The 12,200-nt window shown below is 29.0% G+C and overlaps 1 pseudogene; it reads right to left on the reverse strand.

Annotated features, from left to right (window-relative positions):
• Positions 1-928: 928 nt before the first annotated feature.
• LOC149493853 (uncharacterized) lies at positions 929-1,655 on the reverse strand (annotated as a pseudogene).
• Between the last annotated feature and the right edge of the window lie 10,545 nt (positions 1,656-12,200).

The following is a 12,200-nucleotide window of genomic DNA, read 5'->3' on the forward strand; positions in this document are numbered from 1 at the left end:
ATTCAATAAATAAACTTGTAAGCATATATAGCATTATACTTTCATGATCTTACCTGATGTTCTTTATGCTGTATGAATTCTGCAACTGTGATGAAAACTCAGTGAATATCGCAACGAATAAAGAAACATATAAGCACATACATATGTAGAAATAAACATGTACTCACATATGGAATGTAAGCACACATATCATGATACTTTCATTATCATACTTGCTGCTCATTGTACTGTATGATTATGCAATTTGTAGTCAATATAACTGTATAGCTCCATAAGGTTATAGTGAAACCAAAGTGATAAGAAAAACTGTATGAAACTGGATGAATACTGTATGACTGGGCTGCTATGGCCATTATATAATCATATCCACTCAACGGCCTGTAGCTGGAGTACCAAACTGTATGGGGCGCAGATCTGCTATCCTATGTCGCGACATAGCCTTATCTAAGTGGTTTCTACCCAACCTCAATGGAGCATATTAATGGTATGTCAATAGATAAAATAAAAGCATAGTAACTGTGTCATAATTTGCATGCTTGTGTCATGAAATTAACTGCTTCATAATGTCATAAATCTTTTTAGTATTATTTCCAAGCTTAACAGTGTGAGAAAAAGTTGTGTCCAAGCTTGAAAACATATCTCGATTCCCACAAATGTGGTTTGAAAATCCAGAAACTAAGAACCACGCATCACTCCTCTTGCTTTATGTAGTTCTACATATGTCATTAACAACAGCTCATCTTCCTCTTCTAACTCTGCATAATTTGCTTCCTTGTTCAACTTTGGACATTTATATCGGAAATGTCCTAAGTTGTGACATCTATAACATTCAACAGTTGCTTTGTTGAAAGTTGTTCTCCCTCTTCCTCGTCCCCTTCCTCTGTAAGGTGCTCTCCTTTGTTGCTTGTTCCAGATCGGTCTTCTACCTTCAAAACTTGATCCTTATCATCATTGCTTGTCCTTGAAACTTTTATTCATGCACCACCAATGAACTATGTAATTCATCAATGGACATGTTGTCAGTATGTTTTGATTCTTTGATGGACACTACAAAATATGTGAACTTCTCAGTTAGGGTACGTAGGATTTTTTGAATAATCTTTGTGTTAGACATATCTTCACCATTACTCCTTATCTTGTTGGAAACCATCATCACTCTTGCAAAATAATCATTAATGGTTTCATCTTTCTTCATTACGAGAGCCTCAAACTCTCTTCTTAATAAGTTAAGAAGAGATTTCTTCACCTTTAAATTTCCTCCAAACTTTCTTTTTATTAAGTCCCAAACAATCTTGGTTGTGTGACGATCCAGGATTTGTTCAAAGACAGTTTGATTAATTGCCTGGAATAGATAATCCTTGATTTGGTGATCCTTAGTTCTAGCATCATCAAGCTGTGCCTATTGCACCTCAGTCAGCCTCTTCCTACTATTGGTTCTTCAAAACCATTCTCCACCAAGCTCCAAAGGCCTTTTGCCCTGAGAAGATTTTCATCAGTTCACTCCAGTGATCATAATGATCGTCGAAGTGAGGAATCTTCGTCAGAGTCTTGTCTTCACTCATCCTCTCAGTGTTTGATCACTCAAAGTCTACTACTTCTTTTGTATAAGCCCAATTGGAGCTCTGTTACCAATTATAAAGTATTAAAACAGCAAAATAGCTAATACAGAAACATGAACAATTGGAATTTTAAGTGATAATTTTATTGAAACAGCTCTTGGCTATATATAGCCTTACATCTAACAAGAAAGAGAAAATTGCGACTACATATTACGTTAAGTGGTTTTGGATAACAAGATTGAAATAAGATAGCTAAATCTCTAACAAACTCAGAAGAATAGGTCTTTATTCAACAATCCTAAACTCAAGCAATTTCTTCCAACACTATTCGTTTATAACTTTCTATATTACATATATGATAGACAATATAACTTCTTATTTATAATACACTATTTATTCATACTAAATATTTGAGATGTATTTATACTAACATATTAACACTTTCACCTAATAATATTCATACCCGGACTATAAAACTTTATGACCTAATTTACAATTACTAATTGCATATATAAAACCTATACAAGAATTATAACACTGATATTATATATTTTATTTATTATATTGTACAAATTATATTGCTCTATTTTATAAATTTTATCCTCTCTTAGTTAGGAATTATAATTATCAATATATATATATATATATATATATATATATATTACTTTATCTAGAAAAAAAAAATTCATTACTAAATTTTATTTATTTTGGCCATAAGAGTATGTCAAAAACTCATCACTTTATTGTTATCAATCACTCGTTGATGTATTAGTTTTAATTTTATAATATTTTGATATATTACTAAAAATCAAAATTCTTTTTTTTTTTTTTTGAATTTGGCTATCAAGAAGTTTTTGTTTTCGCTATTAAAGTTTTGATTTTGATATATTTTGTTATTCTATAATGAATCCGTTGTTAGTTGGCTGATCATGAATTAAAAATTAATCGTTAAAATATAATAGGAGCTATGCAATAGGAATTTGATTGGGTAATAAGAATTTGTGTTCATTATTTATTACTCCCTCCTTACCGCTTTAATAGCAACATTTGGACTTCTTTATGACACCTATACCCATCACTTATCTTTAACTTATTCCTTGCTTTCATATCTTTTTTGTCATTTTATATTAAATAGCTAATCAAACAGTTATTTATACCGAACATTTTTATTCTAAACCGCTATATAATTGTTAACTAGTAATAACTAATATTTAACAGTTAAACACTGGTAAAATAGCTAACAGCTATTAAAACAGCTAGAACAGCTAAATTTACCGAACATACCCTTCATCTATTCACAAAAATTAAGAAAATAATTGGAATATATTGATTTTCTAGAAATACATAATAGAATACCTAAATTGCCCTTCTTAAAGTCCTCATTAATTTTACTACAAAATTAATGCTAATTTTGTCTCATATTAAAGCACCACTGTTAGAGTAGTACTTCCATTTCACTTTTTCATGCATGATATAATGAAAACTTTTACACCACCCATTCCACTTTAATAGTGCTCCTTCTGTTCTCTTTATTTAGAGAAAACAAAAAAAAATCTTAGATTAAAAAAGTTAATTAAATGAATTTTTCTCCTTAAAATGCCCTTAAGAAGAGTTCATTTTTTCATTAATTATAAACAAAATAGCTGACATAAAAGGCAGTCTCAAGAAGTGCATGTATTGCCTACTTGCATCCTTTGGGACGTCATTCAACCTTTTTTATTAACTCTATTACACTTTACTACAATGAAGACATGTTACATAATATGTGCCCAGAAACGAAATAATAGGCCACAAAATACTAAGTACTATATTTTTAAAAGTGCATAATTAATAATAATAAAAGGTCGCAAAATGACTTACAAAAGTTGACAACCGTTATCTAACATAAAAAACAATAACTATTGAAAAAATGCACAACTAACAGTAACAAAACCATAAAATGAGTTATAAAAGTTCACAACTATTATTAACAAAAGGCTACAAAGTATCTTACAAAAGAGTACATACATTAGAATGATTTGAAAAAAATAAACAAAGTACTGTATTTTTAAAAGTGCACGATTAATAATAACAAAATGCCACAAAGTAGATAACAAAAGTTCACAACCATTACCTAACACAGAAAACCATAACTATTGAAAAAGTGCACAACTAATAATAACAAGGCTACAAAATGGCTTACAAAAGTTCATAACTACTATCAACAAAAAGCCACAAAGTGTCTTACAAAAGAGTATAATTATTACAAGGATTTGAAAAGAAAAATACTGTATTTTTAAAACTGCATGATTAATAAGAACAAAAGGCCACAAAGTGGCTTATAAAAGTTCACAACCGTTACGTTACCTAACACATAAAACAATAATTATTGAAAAAGTGCACAAGTAATAATAAGTCCACAAAATGACTTACAGAAGTGCACGATAAATAATAAAAAGGGCACAAAGTGGCCTACAAAAGTTCATAAATGTTATCTAACACAAAAAACAATAACTATTGAAAAATTGGACAACTAATAATAACAATGCTACAAAATGGTTTACATAAGTGCACGACTAATAAAAAGGGGCCACAAAATGGCTTACAGAAGTTCACAAATATTGCCTAACACAGAAAACAATAACTACTGAAAATGTGCACAACTAATAATAACAAGACTACAAAATGAACTATAGAAGTGCACGACTAATAATAAAAAAGACCACAAAATAACTTCCAGAATTTCACAGTTGTTATCTAACACAAAGAAAGAAAAACGATTGAAAAAGTGCACAACTACTAAAAATAAAAGGCACTAAGTGGCTTACTAACTCTAATTTCTCCCTTTTTTTAATAATCAAAACACATCTGCACTTTTAAAAACAAAATGTGGTCATTTTCAAAACTTAACTAAGCATAACATATATTTGTTGTTGATGTCAATAGTTGTGGCCAAATTTACAATGATAAAAGTGGAATATATTCATCAAACAAACAAATAAGGGCTAGCTCTGTATTTATGTGGCTATTATTTTGACTTTTAATATCAGAACTTTAATTTTGTGCCCAAATTTATAAAAATGATCACCTGTTATATAAAAAGAAATGAAAAAGTAAGTTGATAACTTGTCCCTTGCGTGCATTAAATGCTGGAAATTTTTATATCTGCTACTTTTCTTGATTGTTAAACTTTAATCTTAAAACAAACAAATATACTCGAAGAGCTTTTTAGTTTTTTTGACTTGCTTGCATCCCAAAGTTACTGTTAGAGTAAAATTCTCTATATAAAAAATACACTTAAAAAGATAATTTTCTCTAAATAAAGAGAACAAAGTGAGTAACTGAAACGACTCGGAAAATTTTTTCAAAAAAATTTTCATTTAAAAATTTAATTGAAAATTTTAACCAATGAAATTTAGCAAAAAAATATTTTATTATTGCTAAACAGACTTGTAAGTCAGTTTGAACTTTCTGAAATCAAATGAAAAGCCCGTAAATCAAGCAGCAACCGAACTAGACCATTGAGTTGGACCAAACTGGTTCGAATCGAATCGCAATAGTCTGGAAACCCAGTTTTTTTTTCTTTCTTCTTCTTCTTCTTCTTCTTCTTCTTCTTCCTCTCGCGCGTGCTGCTCACCTCTTTCCCTTTACTTTCTCTCCATTTCTCGGCCACTAGCCATGGAATCCAGCAACCAAGCACTTAAACTTCAAGTGCTCCACGAGAGGAACTCATCCATGGTCTCTGTTCACGCAACAAATGCCTAAAACAAGAGAAATTGGCGCTCGAAAGTTTTGCACCGTACCGATTCATTTTTCCGGCGATCCATGCCATTTCTAGTGGTCCCAGTGTGAATGTATATGCCGATCCACTCCCCTCCCCCGTGCGAACATTTCATCTCCATCGACTTCGACGATGGAGCCTGTATGGTGGAGGCGCCATTGAAGGTAGTGAAGGGACGACTGTCGAGTTTAATTCCAGCCAGGTGGCTTGCGAAACATGCAAACAGAGGATGGATTTAAACTCCTTGTGAATTTTCAAGTTTGGGAATGTAAGAATCGCTCAAATCCAACAGAGGCTGATTTTTCGACCACCGTACACGACGATGGTGGCAGTCTGGTGACCGGTCGATGAGGCCCAAGAGGCAAAATCATCTTCTCCTCACGCGGATCGTGGAATCGTAGCCCGATTTTCGATTGGTATGCTCTAAGACCTAGTTCCTTATTTTTGGCATAAATTCCAAATTTAAAATTATTGATTGATTAAGTTGATTTGTCATGTGGATTCCGAATATACAATTAGAATTGCAAACTAACCTCGATTAATAATTAAATCGTTCATTAGCGCATATTTTGTGTATAGACTTTTAAAATAAAAAATGTCCAGAACTCAGTTATCCTTATATTGCTTAACTAACTTGTTATAAGGTAGCTAATAATCAGAAACTACGTAGAATTTTTTAGCTACTTAATTCTATATACGTGGACACATAGTTAATAAACTAAGAATAGTTAATAAACTGCAAAGTAATGCAAATTTGGTATATAGGCTTCTAAACTGAAAAATTGCAGAAATGGATGAAATAGCAGTTAGCGTGACCTTAGAAAGACCTGGTCAATTAATTAGATAACTGTTAATTTAGTTTTACTTGTAAATAGGTTATAGGATTTATTTAGGATAATCCTGTATTATTATTTTGGGGAATGTTTAATTTAATTCTTTTCTCTCCTTCGAATTTCATTTCACTAGAGTCACTCTAGTTGTTTCACTGATTCGACAAGTTAGAATCGAAACTTGAGTCTTTTCCCATCTAGTGTAGTACATAATAATAGATAGTATTTACCATTGGCATTATACATAAATTCATTCTATATAGAGCTTTGGCTTTATTTATTTATTTATTTTCGAGTACCACCTATTATATTATATTATTATTTAATGCTCCTATATTCATTTAAGTTGGTATATGAATGTTTATTTGCGCTCATGCATGATAGTGTTTAATTATTTAATATGCTTGCATTTAATTGCATTATTTGATTATTTGTGTTGTGCATATATTTGCCTTGCTTTCGTGGAATTGGGATGAAGTAGGTCACCATGGGTTTGTGAGGGCAGTCTTCGATACTGCTGGCCATATATATGGGGAGATCGGCGGCCCCCGTGTGCATCCGATGATATGGATTATATGGAAAACCACAGGGTGGCCTCCTATTACTATAGAAAAAAAAGAAAGTATAAAAAAATGAGAGAACTGGTCACGTGAGGATTAGACCGGTCGGCCATGTATGGAGGATCGGCTCCCTGGTGCACACGTCATGAGAGGATGGGCCGTGTGTGAGGACGGCTCATCAGGGGTTTCGATGTTGCCACTGACCAATTTCCACTTGTTTGATTACCTGAAGGTGCAATTACTTGTGGATGCTGATGTTGTGTCATATGCTTGACCGGCTATGTGTTCATTTTATTACATTAGGAAGCATTTTGTGTGAATGCTTGTGTTATGCAATAATTACTATTCATTTATTAAACTCACATTTCTTTGTTTAATTTTTCCAGGAAGTAGATTCTTCTTTGTCCCGGCTAAAGCTCTGTTTCCTTCACCACAGAGCTAGAAAAGAAATTTTCTAATTTCAATAATAATTTTATTATATAGCTATATGTACAAGGACTTATTTATATCTATCTATTAGTGAACTCCGCAGTTGTAGGATCGTAACCAATAAACTTATGAGGATGTTTAGTTATTCATTTATGTAAATGCATGAATCTGTTAGCCCATATTATGAATGTTTTGCATTATAATTGGGGCCGAGCTAAAAATGTTTGATATGCTAGATTTGGGCCAAAGTACAATGTAAATATGAGATTTATTATGTATGACAATATGGGTTGATTGTTTGAAATTCATATGATATGGTTGAATTTTAGTGGTTCAGGCTTACTACGAGCATTGAGGCTTTATGCTTACCTGGGCCCTAGTGCTGGTCCGGCCCATGATTTCGGGTCGTGACAGTAACAAATAGACATTTTACCTTATTCCACTTTAAGTGTTCATTTAGGATTTTGAAACTATATTAATGTTTTTTTTTTCCAACTTTACCCATATTTATCAGGTATAATTTATTTTTTATATTTACATTTAAAAAAAGCAATTTAGACATTGTACCATATATTTTTAGAAAATCAATAAATTTCAATCATTTTCTTAATCCTTGTGAAAAAAAGCAAATGTTGCTATTAAAGTGGAACTGAGGGAGTAGTTATTTATGTAGTCAAAATTTTAATTTAACAACAGTTACAGTAATGATAAAAAACAGAAAATAAATGTAAGCATAAATATAAATTATACCTAATAAATATGTGTAAAATTGAAAATAAAATTATTAATATACTCTTAAAATCCTAAATGAGCACTTAAAGTGAAACAAAGTGAATAAAATGTCCATTTATTGCTATTAAGGTGCAACAGAGGGAGTATTATTTATTGAGAAAATGATTATTTCGTCCCTGACATTAACCAAATTAATCAATTCATCCCTACTATTTGGCAATTCATTAGTGGCTCCTGAGGTTTACTTTCGTTTAACTAGTTGGTTCTTCCTTCCATATTTTTCACACTTCTTCTTTAGAATGAGTCAAAAAGTAATTGAAAGGTAAGAGAATTAATTTAAAATGACAGTAATAGCCTTTTGAAAACCATGTTAATCTTCTAACCCTTTTTAAAAACATAGGATTTAAATTAGCTTTTAAAGGTTAAGATAGCGTCTTATAAAAAGTTAATCCATATAACATTTAGCTTTTAGTATTTTATGAAAAACTACTCAAACAGTTAATAGTTAAATGCTACTCAAACAACTAATAGTTAATTTTGTCAAACAGACCATTAGTCTTTTGAGGATTCATAGGGATATCATAGCTTTCTAAGGATGAAGGGAGGGGGGAGGGGGCCATGCCCCCCAACTTAAATTTTTTTTTTCTAGGTTCAATATAGATAGCAAATTAAATTTATTGGTTTATATTCGGCTTTTCTAATTCAACAAGTGAATGATCAATGTGTTTTACTTTGTCTATTTGTTCTTGGGCTTTGATAAAATTTTTAGCCCATCTGTTTATTGGAATTTGGGTTTTGTGATTTTTTTAGGGGCACATTAATAAATATGATATATGGGATTTCAATTTTAATAAAATGTCATAAAATAATATTTATTAAGATACTAATAAATTCGGTTAAACAAATTTCAATAATATCAAAACTGACCTTGTAAGAGAAACGAGAAACACTACAAAAAAGGAAACGCTGGAAACACTAAAAAAGAAAACACTAGAAAAAGAAAACATAGAAAAAAAGAAAATATCGAAAAAAGGAAACATCCAAAAAAAGAAAACACCGGAAGAAAAGGAAATACTGAAAAAAAAAAGAAATAATAAAAAATGAAATACAATGAAATACAAAATCTATAAAAGCAAATCATTATACAGCTTATATAATTCAACCACTACAATGATGACCGATAACGCAACTGGCAACTGCGACAACAGTAACGATAAATACAATATACACGATATATACAGTGTGTGTATATATATATTGTATCAGTAAATATTGCAAAATTGATTAAATACATAATAGATATACATACACCAATTAACACGTTGGATCAAGCCAAGTAAATACAGTGTATACATATATATTGTATCGTATCAATCCAAACAGAATTAAGATTTCTACCTTATCGCTACAGAGATATCTACGACAACAAACAACATATCAAAAATAGAAATCAACATACCTTATTAACAACAAACAACATCGTGACAACACTGATAATGAGAAGAACGATAGCAAAAGGAAAAAGAACGATAAGAAAATAATGGACGGCAGCAAAAGGAGAAAGAACAATCAGAAAATAATAAAGGTTGAAAAAACGGCAACAGAAAAATATTATTAACATACTAAAAAAAAGAAAACAACAGTAAAAATAGGAAATTAATACAAAAGGAAATACTAACATATTAAGATACTGAAATAGAAAATTAAAATAAAAGGAAACACTAACATATTAAAACACTGAAATATTAACAAATTAATACCCTAACAAAAAAAAGGGGCACAATAGTAAATTTATATGATAAATGATAATAATTTAAATCTTAAAGTCAAAATGATATTTTAAAAAATTAAATTTTAAAAACTGACATTTAGTATAATATCCATTATTTTATAACAAAAACAATTTTGGAAAAGGGCAAAACTATTGCACAGAATTAAAATTTTCTTTACCAATAAAGAAGTACATATCTATCATTAGATTTAACACTTTGAATATAAGCCATAGATTTAAAAATATTTAAATGACTTTCCACCTTTGAAGCAAGTTATATTCATTTGTTTTTTTTTTTTTTTTTTTTGGAGATTTAAAGAGACATCAATTTTTAATGAACATATAAAGAATAAATTTATAGAAACCAACTGAAAATTTTAATATCGATGTATAACTTTTCATTGTGAATTTATTTAAATATTAATGTTTTCTGAAGAAGTATTTAAATACTAATTTTATGCATCTAATAAAAGTTTTAATTAATAAACCATTAAAAATAGTTCAAAATATCAATTTTTAATTTGAAACTAATTTTACTTTCAATTCATAAAAGAGTTGTATAATTCTAAAATTTCATTTATCAACTTTCTAAATTTCTCTTTATATATACATATTTCTATTTCTATATTTTTGTTTAATCTATATATTTTGTTAAAGTCTTAATTTTATGGTATTTACATCTAATTTTTCAATCATCTAATTTGAAGTGAAATTGGTTTTTATGTTTTTATATAATAATAGAGTATTTCATATTCTCAATTTAATATATGATTTTTTTGAATAAAGAATACATTTAGAATTATATTTCAATAAAAAAAATATTTAGAATTATATATGTAGTCTTAAAGATAAATAAAAGTTATTCTAAAGAAAATAAAAGAAAATTAATAACATAATTTGTTTGGAAAAAAAGAAAAGAATAGAAGACTATTGAATGACTTACTTAGTAATACAAGTTGATATGTTGAGGTGTCACTTCAATATAACTCTGTATCTATACAGAAATTTTTTAACCTCTATACACTAGAAAAGGCCTTTAGAAAAAGGCAAAACTTTTCATATAGGCTAATGTTGTGTTAGGCAACAACATTTTAGATAGCTTTTAGCTTTTTGACCAGTTAAAACTCTAAATATTATTTTTTTATAGTATTCAATAATATAACTTTTAAACTACCTTTTAGAGGTTACGGTAGCGTTTTATAAAAGATTAACCCATGTAACATTTAGTTTTTAGTATTTTATAAAAAACTACTCAAACAACTAACAGATACCAAAATAATTAATTTTGCTAAATAGACCTTAAGTGAAAGCTATGCCTACCTTTCTTCAAAGCTTGACGAATTCAATCTATAGAATCCTCATATTTTAAATTAAGATTACTTTTTACCCTTTTTTTTTTTAAAAAAAAAAACTAGTTTAAAAGTGTGCTTTGCAATTATATCTACTTGTGTTCATACTTTGTGATTTAGTATTTCTTAATAATAAATTTAAATTTAAATACCGGCATTTGCAATTGAATTTAAATATTAATAATCTCTATCTTTTTTATTAAATTTTAACATTGAAATATCATTTTTTTAATTTTTAATATTAGATACAAATATTATTCCTTATCATAACAATTAAGTTTGGGTTGAATTCATAAATTCACCTCTAAACTTTATTACTTTAACCTTGTGGTGCCCTCAACTTTTTCTTTGATCTATCAAACACTTCAACTTATAAAGTTACACCTATTAAACACTTTAATTTTCAAATTTATTTTATTGAACACCTCAATTTTCAAAATTAGATCAATTAAATACTCATTAAAAAGTTAAAATTTATGAAAATTATTGCTCCATAAGTCATGCTAACTACAAATCAAGTTGAAATTTTACATATAAAATCCAAAAATCTTAAAAATTATTAATATTAGTATCGAAAGGTATGTAATATTATCAAAATTTATAAGTAGAAGTACACAATAGGTCATCTGTAAAGTTCAGAGGTCAATTTATTTATTCAGCCATTAAATTTAAGTATTAGTCATTTAATGTTATAATTTGATTGTAATAATGAAATTTAGAATTAACTTAAAAATATTAATTGTTTTAATGTCAATGAACTCATAACTTAATAAAACAATGAAATCTTGGCCTAACAGCCAAAGCAAAATATCCTTTATTTCCAGGTTTGAATATCATCCTAATCCGCCTTTAATTTGTAATGTCGCTGAAAAATACTAAATTTCTTATCGAAGTAATAGAGAAATGATACGATCAAATACAGAAAATCAACCTGTTGAGTGAAGATTATAAAATTTCTTATAGATAAATGTTATAATCAGATATAGAAAAATTAACATGTATTTGACAACTTTAAAGGAAAAAATAACTAAATATAGAAAATCAACTTGCTGAGCGAAAAGCATTAAAATTCTTAATTTCCATCAAATAGCGACATTGTTACATCTCTATGTAGCAACTATCCATCAAATAGCGACATTGTTCTTTCACAAAGTGCAAAAAGATAGCGAATCTAAAGTTCCCCTTATTTCTCGATAATAAATTATTATTG

This window comes from Jatropha curcas, chromosome 9 (assembly GCF_041381405.1).
Source record: "Jatropha curcas cultivar XTBG-Jc1 chromosome 9, XTBG_Jcur_1.0, whole genome shotgun sequence".
Classification (NCBI taxonomy): Eukaryota; Viridiplantae; Streptophyta; class Magnoliopsida; order Malpighiales; family Euphorbiaceae; genus Jatropha; species Jatropha curcas.